The following is an 18,009-nucleotide window of genomic DNA, read 5'->3' on the forward strand; positions in this document are numbered from 1 at the left end:
TATTTTTGCAAAACTAAAAAACGATGCGCAGTACATTTCGTTTACCTTCCACCTTTGGTCCCAAATACATATTAAAGAAAAATTTGTATCTAAAATTAAATTAATAATTAATTATTTAATAAATTGAATAATAAACTAATAATAGTTTCCAGCTATCTTGCAGCAAACTTGAAGAAGACTTGCATCAAACTTGCATCAAACTTGCAGAAAACTTTCAGCAAACTTGCACTGCAAGCTTACAGCTAGCTTGTAGCAAATTTGCTTCCAGCTTTCTGCAAGTTTGCAAAGGGTGGGACATTGCCAGCTTGCAGTAAATTTGCAGCAAGCTTGCAAAGGAAACTTGAAAAACTTGCAATGCAAGTCGGCTGCAAGTTTGCAGCAGACTTGCGTGCTATCTGGGATATTATCGTACAATTTTCAGGGGCGGATCCAGACTAGGGTATCGGGTGGGTTGAGCATCCGCTGGACCTTAACCAGATGAACTTTTTTATATTAATTTACTATTATTATATAAGTTGTACAAAAGTAAAATCAACTTAAATTTTCAAGTTATTTATTTAAAGCAAATGAATAATAAAGAATACTTGAGGAGTAAGTTTTCAAAACTTGATAAATCCATATTTTCTTATTTCGAGAAATTCAAACAAATGACTTTCCACACATAACCACTAGAGTTAATTTTAAATTAAAAAATTTATAATAATTTATTTCTATAACAATGTTTTTATATTCAAGACGTTATGTTTCTAATTGAACTTTGTCATAATTGAGTGATTTACAGGTTTTGGTAATTTTTTCTAATATAAAACATACAAATTGTAAATCATCTTGGTTATGTCAATAAGTTTTTAAATTAAAAATTTGTAATTAATCAATTTTTTTCCTTAAATTTAACTGTGACAGATCGATTTGTGAGGTCCTTAAAATATTAAATTTATGGTTATCTCCATTTTTTTGAAAAATGGATTTATCAAGTTTTGAAAATTTGCTCCTCACTTATAAACATTATGCGTAGACATTTTACACAATTTTTTAATATCTTTAGGGGGGGTTATGGTATTTAATTTTTTTGTACATTTTTTTATATTTTTTATATTTTTTTAATTGAGCGTTCAAGTGTCGGTAGCTTAGCGGGCTGTGTTTTCGTATATTTTAAATTTAGTTTGTGTTTTACCTTTTGCTGACATTTCTGAATGTTTTCTGATGTCATTGATGTGTATGTATATGTTTTGGGGTCGCTAATTACGAATCTGAAGTCAGATTTCAAAAATTGTCAAAATTTAAAATTGCGTTTTTCTCAAAATGACATTTTTGAATTCCGTGTTCACGATATCTCAAAATCTACTGAACCAATCGTTCTGAAATTTGGCACAGTTCTTCTTGACTAAATTCCCCAGGAAACTACGAGAGCTTTTTACATTCTCATCATAAATGAGAAAGTATTCGTTTTGGTTGATTTGGACCAACTTCTAATTCATGTAAATCTCCACGTTTTGAGACCTCCTGATGCCAAAAAAATAGGTTTTGAAAACCTGTCCGTCTGTCTGTCGTCTGTAGTCTGTCTGTAGACACTTTTTTGTCCCCACGATAACTTTAACAAATCTTAACGAATCGCTTTGAAATTTGGTATACTCTTTCAACATGTAAAAATGAAGCCTAAGTTCGTCAGACAGACTTATCCGCCCAAAAATTCAAAAATTATTCCAATTTGGAATTTTCAAAAAATTTAATTTTTCTCAAATTTAAAAAAAAAAATTTTTTCTTAATTTTCCATAAAAAAAACTAACAAAAATAAACATTTTTTTCCTGTAACACTTTTCGATAGAGATTAAAACAAAAAAGTTATTCAAATTTTGAATTTTGAAAAAATTCAAATTTTTCAATTTTTCTTTTTTAAAATTTTCTACTATTTTTCCCTAAAAATACTCCTAAAAAGACACATTTTTTTGTTTTAATTTAATAATTATTAATTATAGTATAATTATAGAATATATATTATAGTATATAAATGGACCAAGGCTGGGAACATCATGAGGAAAGGTTCCAAAAAGCCTATGCGAACCTTGGAGCAACCCAAGGAAAAGGAAATAACACACCATGCACAGTGGTCCGAAATGGAAAATTACTGTTACTTCAGGGATATCTTCAGGGATAAATTCTCTAGGTCTTAGCTTCGCCTGATTTTTGAATTTCATTTTGCAAATTTTTTTATTTAAACAATTGTAATGAAAAATCACCCTACGTTGACATAATTTCTTGTATATTTTTGAAAAAACAGTTTAAATAAACTATTTAACTATCTTTTCAGTTGCATATGTGGACAAGGATAAAAAATGCACCATAAATGAATTTTTTTTAATTGTTATTAACAATTTTTATAAACAAATTGCGGACTTTTTTAAAAATTCACCGGATTCGCTCGAAAATCTTCACTTGGGGGTTTTTGGGGTCGCTGATCACGAATCCGAAGTTAGTTTTTCAAAATTCAAAATGGCGGATCCAATATGGCGGACAACTTTTTTAAAAAGTGATCGGATTCGCTCGAAAATCTTCACTCGGGGGTTTTCGGGGTCGCTGATCACGAATCCGAGGTGCGTTTTTCAAAATTCAATATGGCGGATCCAACATGGCGGACGACTTTTTTAAAAAGTGATCGGATTCGCTCGAAACTTGTTTCTCGGGGGTTTTCTAGGTCGCTGATAACGAATTTGACATCACTTCTTTAAAATTTACAATTGTTATCATCAATTGTTATAAACAAATACATATAAATAATCAGAAAGTAGAAAAAATTGCTTTTTTGATACAACAATCAAAATAGTAGTTTATACATAGGTCATAATAGAACATTTTAATGTTAGTAACCATTATTATTATTATTATTGTTGTTATTATTATTATTATTATTATTATTTATAAATAGAATCTATCCCTCGGTGAATATTTAATAATAAATGATACGTTATCGATCTTTCCGAGTCAAGTAAGTTTTCAAAAAAACAACAAATTTTGTTGACGTTTCGACAGCTCCGCTGTCCTCTTCAGAACTACAATTTTATTAATAAGAAATTAATTTTTTACAAAATAAATTAAAATAAATTTTTACAAAGTTATATACAACAGAAGAAATAAAAGACAATTACCGCAACAAAATTTTTCATGTCAAATTATGACATGTCAAATTATATACACGATGGATTTATACAAAGCTATATTAGTTACTGATGAAGATCTCGACAAGACTGAGACGAAATACGATGAAGACAAAAGAGAGTGACAATTATTAGCACCTCAGACAAAGTAAGTCAATATACGTGTGCAAGTAAGTTTTTTGAAAACTTACTTGACTTAGAAAGATCGATAACGTATCATTTATTATTAAATATTCACCGAGGGATAGATTCTATTTATAAATAATAATAATAATAATAATAATAATAATAACAACAATAATAATAATAATAATAATAATAATGGTTACTAACATTAAAACGTTCTATTATGACCTATGTATAAACTACTATTTTGATTGTTGTATCAAAAAAGCAATTTTTTCTACTTTCTGATTATTTATATGTATTTGTTTATAACAATTGATGATAACAATTGTAAATTTTAAAGAAGTGATGTCAAATTCGTTATCAGCGACCTAGAAAACCCCCGAGAAACAAGTTTCGAGCGAATCCGATCACTTTTTAAAAAAGTCGTCCGCCATGTTGGATCCGCCATATTGAATTTTGAAAAACGCACCTCGGATTCGTGATCAGCGACCCCGAAAACCCCCGAGTGAAGATTTTCGAGCGAATCCGATCACTTTTTAAAAAAGTTGTCCGCCATATTGGATCCGCCATTTTGAATTTTGAAAAACTAACTTCGGATTCGTGATCAGCGACTCCAAAAACCCCCAAGTGAAGATTTTCGAGCGAATCCGGTGAATTTTTAAAAAAGTCCGCAATTTGTTTATAAAAATTGTTAATAACAATTAAAAAAATTCTTTTATGGTGCATTTTTTATCCTTGTCCACATATGCAACTGAAAAGATAGTTAAATAGTTTATTTAAACTGTTTTTTTAAAAATATACAAGAAATTATGTCAACGTAGGGTGATTTTTCATTACAATTGTTTAAATAAAAAAATTTGCAAAATGAAATTCAAAAATCAGGCGAAGGTGAGACCTAGAGAATTTATCCCTGAAGATTTCAAAAAAAAAATGTCCAAATCCATCAAAAATTGAAGGCTGTAGCCCCTCGTGAACAGTAATTTTCCATTTCGGACCACTGTGCCATGGCGCTACCACTTCCCAGGGCATGGGAAATGCCTAGCTAAAAGCTGGTAAAAAAAATTCCAATTGCATTGTAGTGGAAGAGTGGATTAACCCTGGCATTTCTTTTCACGGTTTTTAGACCACAAAAACCGTGGCATTTGAACTTTGAAATTTTTTGTCTGAAAAATTGAGAGCGCACCAAAGCTGGGCAAAGTCTGGCGTTTCTTTTCACCAATTTTACACCTCTAAAACCGTGGCTATCGTCCCTTGTAATTGTTTTATACACAAATTTAGAGTGAATAAAGGCTGGGCCAAGCCTGGCATTTCTTTTCTGTGATACGTACAAATTATGTTAAATTATATTTAAACAAAAAAATTATTTTAATTCTAATCACGCTTGAGATCATTTACTAATAGAAAAACATAAAATCTATTTGTGTCCAAAGGTATAATAAAACATTTAAAAGAAATCATGTTAGAACGAAGAGAAATTTCCTCATGCAATTCGACGACATGACAGAATATGGCAGATGAAAAGTAGAGATGCACTGCGATACGAGTTTCTCAATTATCTCGCTCGTTTTGATTATGTGAACGATCTGATCAAAACTGAGCTTCTCACATTAGCATTTGTTTTTCTCATCTCATCTAATATCGATTCTCGCCTGAGTTCTCAATAAACATTACACTGACATTGACGTTTAGTTTATTTCCGTAGATGAAAATGTCGAACGAAAATTTGGAATCAGAAAATCAAATTATGGAAGAATCGAGAAATCCAAAGTATTTATTTTTAGTCTTTAACCATTTGCATTACTTGTAAACATTATAAATACGAATATATTAACACATTAAATTAAGTGTTCACTAATTGAAAATATAATAGTAGTAATAAACGTGATGCATGTCCACTCTGTAAAAGAAGAAAGAGGAATGGGAAGCCTTTGGAAGAATATTTTGAATTTTCAATTGTAAAAAATGTAAAAACGGCGAAATGCAAAATATGTTTTGAAAAGAATCAAAAATGTATTTCAATTAAAATGACCGCAGGAAATACTACTAGAGTAAAACGTCACTTGGAAAAAAACCATCAAGAAGAGTATGAAAAAATTTACCTGATTGTTCCAAGTTCATCACACTCCCAAGTAATATTGAACTTCAACGTATATTTTTATTTAAATCATATTAAAAAAACAGTTTTTTAAAATAATTTTTTATTTAATTAGAAGTGCAATAGATAAGTAAAAATGTATTGAAATAAAGAAGTTCTTAATTTCATTTACCAAAATATAACAAGTTCTACTTAAAAAGACTTTATATAATTTTTTCTTAAGTTTTTTTTCATTCTAACTATAACCTAACTTGTAAATGTTTTCATTCTAAATAATAAATATATGTTTATAAAAGAACTTTATTGGAAAATCATAATTAAAACTTCTTATAAACTTTTATTATTAAATAAATAAATAAACAAATAATTAAATTAATGATAAAGTAATAAGATAAATTATAATACAATAACAAATAATAATTATAATAGATACAATTATAATAACAATTATCTTATAACTTTTTGTTATTAAATAAATAAACAATTAAATAAATAAATAATAATAAAATAACCTAAATAACAATTAACTCTTTATTATATCTCGAATAGGCGTATACTCCTGAGATTATTCATGAAAAAACTGTAGACTGGGTAGTAAAAAAATATTTACCCTACAACTTTTTCGACGATTGTCGATGATGGTAGCTGTAATGAAAGTGACAAAGGCAATGATAATGAAGCAACTGAAACTGAAGATGACCTTGAAAATGAGAAACTAAACTGCAGAACTCCACTTGCAAAATTAAGAAGACTTTTCTCCAAGTTGAAAAATTCTGAGCAGTGGAGAATTAAACTAAGAAGTTGTTGCGAATCTTGCAATGTAAAGTATAGGACTCCAAATATCGATGTAAGCACGAGCTGGAATTCTAGTGTTGAAATGATTAAAATAGGACTTGGAATGCAGAAACCTTTAGTATTGTTATGTGAAAATAACGAAATTTTAAAGCATTTGCTTTTACAAGAAGAAGAATGGTTAATTCTGCAAGAAGTGTGCAAGCACTTAAGGCATTTCCAAGTATTATCCAAGCTTTTGTCTGGAGATAAATAATTTAGAAATTTGTAAAGGTATTGCTTGGGAACTTTTAAATAATTTCGCTAGAATTCCATTATAGTGTTCAAATGGGAAGGTGGACGTTGCCCACAAAGCACCATGGTTCAATATAGATTGTGGAATGTGATACAGCAAATTCATATTAAACTTCATATACTCTTCACCGTATAAATTCTGTACTTTTGAAACATATTCCCTTAATTCACTTTCAGCTGTTACAAAATCTGTGTCATTTATTTTCCTTTTTAAAAAAATGTTCATGCTTAAAACTAACAAGAACCAATGTTTAAAATAAATTTCCGGAAGATATCGTTTGAAACATGTCAAGGAATAGTAAAGTAAAAAATTTTTCCGTTCTAAGGCTATCCAAATAGCTCTATCATGTAAAGATCTAGGAGTTATTGTTATCTCAGAAGGCGGTTTAATAGTATATCATCTATTAAATCTATTTTCTGCCAAGATACAAATATTTTTCAGTATTTTTTGAATCTAATAAAGCGTTAACCATTTTTTTAACCACGCCTAAGAGTACACAGTGCAAGTAGTCTAGTCCAAAAGAACAAAAGATGTTGAATAAAGGTAATAGCATTAACGTGGAAAAATCTTTTACTCCTTGAAGTGGTTTTCCTTTTATTGCTGCTTTTTTGCAAACATTGTAATGTTGCTTCTCTGTACGGTTAACTGCAGGTGATCTTTTATAAATACGTGTAAATCCTTTACCAACAGCAATTCTTTTACCTTTATGGAGACAAAAAGAACAACCATACTCGCCATTATATTGTTTAATATTTTGAAGCAAAGGTCGTGCAACTGAATCAAAAGTTGATAAAAATGTATGAACTTTTATGGTTTGAATTTCTTCCGGAGTTTCACAAGTGAAGCCATTTTCGTGAAGTTCTGTAAGCTGATCTACAAATAGTGACATTGATACAGAAGAAGATTTGCCTACTTTAACACCATCAAAACAAAACTGTAAAGTAATACAGCGTTCTTGTGAGTGACGTTCCTCAATTATCTCTTGATACATTGTGCTGCTTATAATGTCAGATTCTTCTTCGCATGTTGTCCTTAATTTATACTATAAATCACTGTTTAAAATAGCCTGTAATTGATCTTTTATTGATATATTCAAAAAATAGTAGTAATTACGTTTTAAGTGTACTTCGTTATGTTCATTTTTGCACTGTGAACAAACGAAAGTAGTAGTATTGCAATATTCCTTTTGCTGTGAAGGTAGAATAGCTTTACAAGTGGGACAGTAAAAGTGCATTTCTATTGGCACTGTATCATATTTTTTTATTAAAAAATGGTTTTGGCAAATAACAATCAATTAGACACACAAGATCATCTAGTGCTGTATCTGATAAATGGTGCCTTGAAGCATAAGTCATCAGCAAAACTTCACTTTCTTCTTCTGTTATATTGCAGCCTGGATAGATTGGTATTATATCCTATGTAAGCAGATATTTTATTAATAATATATTTTGTTATGCTTTTAAATATAAAATATAAAAAACCAGAAATTTAGAAAAACATATGTAAATTTGTAAATAAGATTTCTAACTTCTCAATGATATTTAATATATTTATATATACATACCTTCGTATTTTTTGAATTATTCCAAGAACTATCTTCTTCATCAGAAGACCAATCAGAAGTTTCATCTTCTGCATTGCTTTCTTCATTAAAAAAATACATCAATTTTTTCATTTGTATGACTTTCAACATCTTTGTCATCTTCATCACTCTCATCAACTTCTTCTTCTTCGTCGTCTGTTTTCTTTTTAGAAACTTTGATTACTTTATCTACCTTCTGTTCCATAATGTGTATTTTAGTTGATGATGTTGTAAAGTATTAAAATACTCATTAATCTCATTTAAATCAACTTCCATTTCTTCTATTACATTTCGAAGTTGTTGAGAATTATTATTTTGTATCTCCTAAAAAACAAAAATACAAAGTTTTAAACAGTATAAAAAAATTACAAAATGATTTTGTTCTTTGTAATATTCCAAAATTTAAGCTGTTAACTTACACTTATGGCAAGTATCAAAATGTCTTAGTATTATATTATTATTATGTTCCTATTAGTGAATTTGGATATTCAGGATATCCTGCGGACATACTTGGAATAATATTCTGACGGAGAAATGAGAATATCCCTACGATTTCTACAGGACTTTTAAGGCATCCTAATAGACATCCTAGGGATATCCTAATTTTCTTGGACCAAAAGATATCCCTGAAGCGTTCATAGGATATTCTGAATATCCAGATGCAATTAGGTATCAAATAAAAATTATTTGATCCAAATATATGATTTACTTGCCCATCATTCATAATATATGTATTTAAACCAAATAAATATTTACTATACATGAACAACCGAATGACAATAATTCAGAATATCCATGTGATATTTTGACCACATCTTGGAATATCCCGCTGATGTACCTGAGATACGTTGATGATATTCCAGATATTTAAATATTTTATCATTCTTTATTATTATTCCTAATATTATTCCAATATCCATATCATGAATATCTTCCATACTTCGGATAGACATCCTTATGATATCACACTATATATAAGTATATATATATATATATATATATATATATATATATATATATATATATACATGTTTTAGAGAAAAGAGGATAGCATTTTTTGCCTCTTCATGAATAAGGATAAATTCGGGGTAGGGTTTCGTTCATGGCTGCAAAACCCATACACTGATGAAGAATTGCAGGATATCATTAAGAATGGAAAAATCGTTACAATGTCTTGGCCAGAAAGTGGAATAAGAAAAATATCAAACAAAGAAAATTATCAGCTTGTAGTGGTTAAAGTTTTAGCCGCTGGAAGTGAGTATATAAATCCAACGACTCACAACCCCTACAGCACCTGAAATTTTAGTAATATTGACAACATTAAAATTTCTGCAATTTTTCTGCAGTGTTAAGGCAACATTGGAAATATTTCTATAACTTTTGGTGCTGTGCGGAAACAAGTCATAAATTTTTAAGTATGTAAATTTTAACGTATTGAAATTTGTAGCTTGGCCTGATATGGCAAGATTATGTAAAAATTAAGAAAAGTATGGAATTCTTGACCGTTCCAAAAAATCAAGAAAGTTGCTTAAAAGAAAATTACCTACTTCGAGTGACGATGAAGATGGCGAAATTAAAGACCCCAAAAAAGGAAAAGAGGAAAAAAGAGATATGTATAACTCCTAATGCCGCTTTATTTTCAAATGTTTTATTTAAAAATATACATGTTTTTTAAGCTAGCGAGCTAACTGAACATAATATAATTAAAATTATGTTTTGCAGAATGAAGAAACAGCCATACTAGAAAGTGCAAATCGAAAAAGAGGAACTGATATTCTCAGTAAAGTAAGTGTACATATATATTGCTTAAAGGTATGTGGGAACCTCCCACGTGACCTAGTATGGGATAATGTGTTTTGGTAGTATACATCTTACTCTAAAATGAAAAAAAAATTTTATCTAAAATTTATATATATATATATTTTAGAGGTGTGCAAAAAGCTCGAATTTCGAGTCGAGTCGAAATTTTTTCGAGCCGAGTCGAGCTTGACTTGACTTTATTATACAGCTCGGCTCGACTCGACTAGAGCTCGAATTAATAATGCTCGACTCGGCTCGACCCGAAAAACGAAAAGTTCGAAAAATCTCGATCGAGTTTCGAGCTTTTTGCAAATCACTACTATTTTTATAATATTTTTAGGTTTTAAAAATTGACTTCAAATTAGAATTAGCGACAGCAAAGCTAGTGCAGTTTAAATGTACACTGCAAAAAACTGTCCATCTTTAAAGAGCAAAAGACTACTTGAGTTTAAACTTTTCCCGCATATTTTAAAACAAGATATTTCTTGCTTTCTGAAGACGGTCAGTTTTTGGAGTATATTTTCATCGTAATTTTGGTTTTGAATGTAATGCATACAGAAAGTATTGAAATTCTACTTTTAAATACTATGTATGAATATTTCTCAGGTTAAGGAACGGTATCAGGATGAAGTAAACTTGGCTGAAGTAGATCTTGTAAAGTAAAGTACGCTGCAGTCTTGCCTAAGGTAGTAAAAATCTATTAATGATATTAAGAAATTAAATATTTGGATTAAAAAATTTCTTTTTATAGATGCGTGACTTAATTCAAATTACGGAGGAAATATCAATACCATATGAGGTTATTTTAAGAATAAGAACTCTCGATCAATGATAAATTACCTTCTTAGTCATTTTTACCAAAAAAAATGAAGTAATTAGTTTATCTCGGACGGGTGGAACATGTAATGCAAACAAGAGAACAACGCATACTACAACTGCATTAAATCCAAGCATTGAAAATGCTATTTACAGTAAGTACATTTAGAATCAAAAATCTTATATACATTATAATAAAAAGATAATATATATTTTAAAATCTTTTTTTTAGGTCACGTTAATGTATACTTTCCTAATGAGGAAAACCTATCCAAAACAATTAAAAGTACAGTTACTCAGAAACTTAATAATGCAAAGAGAATAAAATCAAATAATATCCAGAATTCTGAAAGATTGTCGGATTCACTTATTTAATGAGTAAAAAAATAAACAATTAAATAGTTGTAATTACTTTTTATAATAATTAAATTAAATATTCATTCTTTCAGAGATTCTCTGCTTTCTGAGTTTAATACTAACTCCTCTGAACATTCTATTTCCAACTTTAATAGCAGAGGAAGGACTAGTACTTCTATTAATGACGAAGATCTGACTGTACGCTTAGAACAGGAGTAGAACTATAAATACATAGACTATATTAAAATATGTATAGCATTATTTTTTGATCTCAAGTCGCATATATTTTATTTAAATAAATATAAAATTTGTTTATATAAAAATTTATATGTGGGCAAATCTCACGAGATGGGGGCAAATTTCGTACTGTGATGTCAATGTGGGAAAATTTCTCCATATTGTCAATCCACGTTTTTATAATTTAATAATATTTCTCGGAAGCTTCGAATGTTATGCTGACTCTACATTTAATATTATATTATAATATATTAATATAATAATTATATTGTTATTATATAGGACTATTCTTTTTTGTCTCTATTAATTTTAATATTTGTTTTATAAAAAAATCTCAAAGGAAAAAAAGGTGCGGATTTATATTTCCTACAGGATAGCGTTTTTAAAAAATTTGAATTTTATTTTTTTCTATTTTTTAAAATGTTAAAATGTACTTCTTAAATGTAGACAAAAAATAATTCATATTAAAAACATTGTGCCACTAATTTAAAAATTAAATTTTTTTTGCCAAAAAGTCACCATCTCGGGAGATTTTTCCATATATGTGTGTGTACCTATGTATGTATATATATACATTTTATTACGTGTCTTCTTTTATCTTAAATCTTTTTCCTAGATTAATGACTTAATGCAGGAACTGTCATATTTTCCCAATCATAAAGATATTTTCAATAAGTCCCTCTCACTTTTTTCTCTTCCATTGTTGCAGTACACGTATTATATCGAAAAAATTGTTTTTGATATTTTCTTTTCACTATTCACTCATTTTGCTTAGAATATTAAACACAGAAAAAATGCTGTATAAATTTTGTTGCAGCTAATATTAACCAATGCTAATTCAGATAGATGATGGCGCCTACAAATAGGATAAAATTTGTTGCAGTTAATTTTTATACCGATTTTGGGATAAAAATTCTGCTTTTTTTAATGTGAAAGAACATATGCTATCCGTTGTCGTGTTCTCAGCGTACTGGTTAAAATTGTACTAAAGTTCAAAAAGGAAAAATTTACAAATTTTATTTAATTCACCTTAGGCAGTAATAATGAGAGATACTAATAATGGTAATAATAATGAAAAATCCATTAAACAGCTGTTGCTATTCTGTTATACTATACTTCATAGTGTAAAATTATACACATTATGGTAAGCTTGCATCGTAAATCTGGAGTAAGCTTACACTGAAAGGTTGAGATAAGCTAACATATTAAACTATGAAGCATAAATTAATTGGTTTTAATTTTATTTATTAATAATAATTCAACTTACTATGTAACATTAAAACACCCCTACAATAAATTTACCTCATAGTTTACAGTAACATTATAAAAAAAGAACATCTAGTATAAATTTCTTAAATAATGAACCCTAAAAACCACTAAAGATTCTATTCAACAAAAAAAATATTTAAACAGAAAGTTTTATCAGGTCCACTTTTAAAATTTTTGCCAAATATTCTGAGTACTTTTAGGCATGTAACAATAAAACAAAGTAAAAAATCATGCCTAAAGTTAAAAAAAATTAATTCGTTCATAAAAAATTGTTACTTTTACATAAATTTTTTTAAAAAAATTTTCTTTAACATATTATAAAAATCTATGAAAAAATTAAACTTTGTTTCCTCTTGGTAAAAATTTCTAAATCTAGGGTCAGCCGGGGTAAATCCGAACGGGGGGTAAATCCGAACGCTAATTATTTCAGCTTAATTAAAATTTTTAAAAATAAGTTCGATATGAGAATTTTTACCTCAGATCCTCTTCAAGAGATTCTAAGTATTATCCCATTTTTCGTTTGTTAATTAGCAACAGCATAAACAAAGATAACGAGTATTGCAAAAAAGATTGAAAATCAAAGATGACACTCTTTCAGTATTTTGTCTCGTATTTGAAGAAAAAGAAGCTAAAAATTCATTTTATTATTTATGATTGTTTGTTATGAATACTAGAACAGAAACTATTTTTGATTTTTGTCTTCTGTAAAATTTTATTAATAATATCAGACCGTTCGTATTTACCCAGGAAAATTGGAAAACCGGGGTAAATCCGAACGGTATTTTCAATAATTTTTTTTTACATCAGAGCTACACAAAATTGTTTTTATTTCATTACACTATTATTTTAACATTATAAAAGTACATAGAAAAAAGTTTTTCTTTCTATATGTATCCTCGTTAGTAATTAATAAGCAGAAACTTAATCTCTGTTCTCTCGAAGGAGTGTTTCAATTTTTTTGCCAAATGGTTTGTTGAAAAAAGTTTTCAGGATCTTAATAAAATTTGGTATTCTACGGTTTTTGGGGTCGCTAATTACCAATTTGAAGTCAGTTTTTCAAAATTCAAAATGGCGGACGAGAATTAAAAAATTCATTGGATTCGCTCGAAAATTGTTACTCGGGGGGTTTCAGGTCGCTGATTACGAATTTGGAGTTAGCAAATTTGATCATTTTTAAAAATAAGTTTTAGGAAAGTCCGCCATTTTGAATTTAAAGAATTTGACTTTTATTTTTGTATTTACATTCAATGACTCCAAAATACTTTCTGTACCAAGTTTTGGAAAAATCCGTTATGATTTGATAAAGTTATTGAAGGTTTTAATTGTGTAATGCATTTTAATTTTTAACCTGTTTGATTTTTGTATTTATATATGATGCATTATTACATAAAAGGTTTATTATCGTATTTTTTTTGAGTTTTTATATAAGTTTAACAATTGCAATACTTTAAATTTATTTTCCCTAAGATTTTTCTGAAATACAGTGGCGTTCGTATTTACCCCGGTATTTTAGGAAAGTTGCAAAGTATCTAGGTAAATACGAACGCTAAGTTTCCTGCGATTGTAATTTATCAAAAATTTTTGCTACCCCATTAAATTGTTCTATGGAAGTAAAGTAACAACTTCATGCACCAGAATACCGGAAGTATTTTTTTTTTAAAGAAAAAACTTATGTTATTGTTGAAACTTACTAAAAGCGTTCGGATTTACCCCGGTTGACCCTAATAATTATATATTTATATATAAATATATATACTATATTACAAAAAGATATCGCCGCCGCTGTTTCAAAAATTCTTGACCTAGGAGGGGGGAGTCCCTCCTCCTAAATTTTGAGGTTATGTTCGTTTCAAGGCTCTAAATATAGCCCCCTCCCTCCTCTCATTTCCCCTCCTCCTCCAAAATGGCCTAAATTTTAAGGTTATGTTCGTTTCAAGACTCTGAATATAGCCGCAAGTCCCCTCCCCTCCCGCGCCAGAAATGACCTAAATTTTGAGGTTATATTCGTTTTAAGGCTCTGAATATAGCCGCAAGTCCCCCCTCCCTCCTCTCATTTCCCCTCCTCCGCCAAAAATGACCTAAATTTTGAGGTTATATTTGTTTTAAGACCCTAATAAAGCAGTAAATCCTTCCCCCTTCCCTCATCGCTCTCTGTATTTCCCGCCAAAAATGACATAAATTTTAAGGTTATGTAAATTTTAAGACTTTTAATATGGCCGCAAGTGGAGGTGGAGTTCCCGCCAAAAATGACTTGAATTTAAAGGTTATGTTCGTTTCAAGACTTTTTAATAATCTATTGGTTTTTAGGCAATTTCATTGAAATTATTTTAATAAATAATTTCTTAATGTCGATTTTAATTTATTTTATTATTTATTTATTATTAATTTAATTAATTTATTAATTAAAATTTAATAATTTTAATTTTAATAATATTTATTCAGATTTCAATGAATTTGTAATAATAATTCTTTGAAATAGGTTGTTCATTTGGAAAAATAAGATGAATGAAAAATTAAAAAAAAATGATTAAAACAGGGGGGTTGGTGCGCGAAGCGCGCAGAGGGGCGTAGCCCTTCTAGTATATATATATATATATATGTATATACTCTGTTCCAGGAGAGTTCGATATTTTTCTGCGCATCTTGTTGTAAAAGGGTGTATTTTTAAGTGAAAAAGGCGTTTTCTAGATTTTTTTTCTGAAAAACATAGCCAATGATATGAAAAGGATTGTAACATGTGTTGCTTTTCCTATAACTAAAATCAGGCAAACATATTTAAAATTTTTGTGACCTGCAAGCCTGGTCTCCAAAGGCAGTCGGAAGGGTCTTTTATGGTTTTATGGCTTTTCATTGCAAAATTAAAAATTGTTGGAATTTAAAAAAATAATTGTATAAATACAGTGGAAACTCTCTATAACGAATTTCAAGGGACTGGGCATTTTCTTTCGTTATACGGAGTCTTCGTTATATCAAGTGAGCAAAAAAACAGTATTTCACATTAAATTTTTATTTTAAAGAAATAGACAGAATTAAAGAAAAAGAAGCTAACCCTTTGTGATCATGAAAACAAATTATTTATAATAGTCTGTGATTTTAGATTGAGTGTTTCTACTTTGCCAATATGTTATTTGGATTTGTTTAACTATTTTGTCTATGTCTTGAGATATTTTTAAATCTTGTTTATGAAATAAAAAGAATTTTTGTAATAATTTGGCTGCATCAAGGGCTTGTTCTGTAGTTGGTTGTGTTGTTCCAAGATGTTCTACATGTTCCTCTTCATCTTCGTCCTTTTCTTCATCCTCATTTATTTTAAATAAGCTTAAAATATCTTTATCGGAAAGTGTACCTGTTGTAACAAGGTGCTCGTCAATTCCTGCGTAGTTTTGGAAGTCTTCAGGAGTAAAAGTGTCTTTTTGATTAAAATGTTGAATCAATTCACTCAAGAGTAGAATATTGTCACTCTCTAAACTTTGGTACTCATCTGCTTCGGGGCCAGAACTACTCCAAAGACCGGCATGACGATAAGAATGCTGTATAGTAGCTGTGGTTACTTCTTCCCAAGCTTTGCTCAAAAAATTCACTGCGTCCAGCATGTTAATAGAGGCTTTTCTCTCTGATTCGATTATCTCCATCAACATTTCTTTCCTGTAGTGGCATTTTAGGCTTTTTATCACGCTCTGGTCCATCGGTTGCAAAACACTAGTTGTGTTGGGTGGGAAAAATACTAACTCGATGTTTTCAAGATTATTTAGAGCAGGGTGAGCGGGACAATTATCCACAAGCAGCAAGATTTTTCGACCCTTTAATTCCGCATCCCATTTTCGAACTACCTCTTCAAAAATAACCGATATCATCCAGGCTGATTTGTTTGCTGTGTAGGTGACTGGCAATCGTTAAATATTCTTAAAACACCGTGGATTTTATGATTTACCTATTACTAAAAGTTTCTTTTTTTCCGTACCAGACATATTGGCGATTACTAACACCGTGATGCGTTCTTTAGAGAGCTTACCTGTAAAAACAAGATGAATTGCAAAATCATAAACTTTATTATAAAAATTATTCTTGCATTTTTAATGAATTTTATGCAAACATTTTTTTTAAATCAAGTCGAGAGTCTTATTAAAAAAATTTTAAAAATCTGATATACCTCCAAAACATTTTTCTCCTTTAAATTTTAATGTTTTGTCCGGCTTCAATTTATAAAAAAGTCCCGTCACATCATCATTGAAAATGTCATCCGGAGAATATTTTTCCCTTAACTTGGACCAAACATTACTCAGCCAATTTTTGGTAACATCTGTATTAACATCCATTGCTTCTCCACTAATTTTACCATGTACAATTAGTCACATTCGACTTCTAGTAAACTCAAACAGAGACTAAATTAATTTTTCACAGTAACGAATACATTCTTATTTACATATCTACCTATACCATCAGAAATTGTCTAGCAGCAATAACAGCACACAGAAGTAAACAAATGAAGCAAAATTGGGAAAAAATATTTTTATTTTGAGACATTGTACTTTCGTTATAGAGAGCGACTGCTTTGTTAAAGAGAGTGTATCTATATACAGATTTTAATACAAACCAACCAAATTGAACAGATATTTACGTTATGGAGAGTTTTATCTTATAAAGAGTTTCGTTATAGAGAGTTTCCACTGTATTATATTTGCAATGTACAGGTTAAAACAATTACAACGGTATAAATTTTTTTGAAAATACTATAAGATTAGAGTTTGTACATATGTAAATCATGAAATTATATAACTTTTCCAAAAGCAAATTTTAATATTTAGACGTAAAAATTTATATCGTTGGAATCGTCAAAATCTGCAAATGGTAAATTTAATATTTAAAAAATTATTTCACTGTAAAAACTGTCCGTCTTAAAAGTGAAAAAAACTTCTTGTTTTAAGATGTTTTTCGCTTCTAAGACACCAAATGTGTCTTAAAACAAGACGGTTTTTGCACTTTTAAGACGGCTAGTTTTTGCAGTATTCTTCGGATTTAAATTTTTTTTATTTTGCTCCAAAATTCCATAAAATCTAAACGACCCTAAAATGGATAAAAAAAATTTAGTTGTCAATACACATGTTTCTTCAAATTTAAAAGAAATTGAAAGAGAAAGCTTGGGTGTACTTCCTTTAAATTTAATAAAACACGGGTATTCTTACCTATTTTGGTGCGTAGATTACGAAAATCATAGTGAAAATTGGCGCAAATTTGATTATCATGGTAAAAACCATAAAAAAAACCCCATAAAATAATGGTTTTTTACGATTATCTCGTAAAAAACAAAAAATTTCGAAAAAAGTTTTAGACAAAAGTTGTAGATCTCAAAAAAACACACATTTTATGTTTTATGCATTTTTTACCAAAAGTCATTATTTTTCGAGAAAAATCCAAAAAACGAAAAACACCATGATAATGAAAACATATACAGCAGTCATGGTTAGACATATTATTTGACTCGTAT

The 18,009-nt window shown here is 29.2% G+C and overlaps 1 protein-coding gene across 3 annotated transcripts in view; it reads left to right on the forward strand.

Moving 5' to 3' along the window:
* LOC127285401 (synaptotagmin-7) overlaps nucleotides 1–18,009 on the forward strand; it is an 858,561-nt gene that overhangs the window by 121,466 nt on the left and 719,086 nt on the right. Inside the window, exons 3-9 of one of the 3 annotated variants that reach the window (XR_007843600.1) lie at nucleotides 9,083–9,299; nucleotides 9,493–9,658; nucleotides 9,768–9,830; nucleotides 10,452–10,531; nucleotides 10,597–10,816; nucleotides 10,894–11,039; nucleotides 11,111–12,545. The exons of the other annotated variants lie outside the window; for them this stretch is intronic. The gene's annotated coding sequence lies outside the window, so the exon portion shown is untranslated. Of the gene's footprint in view, nucleotides 1–9,082; nucleotides 9,300–9,492; nucleotides 9,659–9,767; nucleotides 9,831–10,451; nucleotides 10,532–10,596; nucleotides 10,817–10,893; nucleotides 11,040–11,110; nucleotides 12,546–18,009 lie in introns of those variants that run through there. 3 annotated transcript variants of the gene reach the window in all.

The sequence above is a fragment of the Leptopilina boulardi genome, unplaced genomic scaffold (assembly GCF_019393585.1).
Source record: "Leptopilina boulardi isolate dan_hultmark-lab unplaced genomic scaffold, ZJU_Lbou_2.1 LbouV2_332, whole genome shotgun sequence".
In the NCBI taxonomy this organism is placed as follows: Eukaryota; Metazoa; Arthropoda; class Insecta; order Hymenoptera; family Figitidae; genus Leptopilina; species Leptopilina boulardi.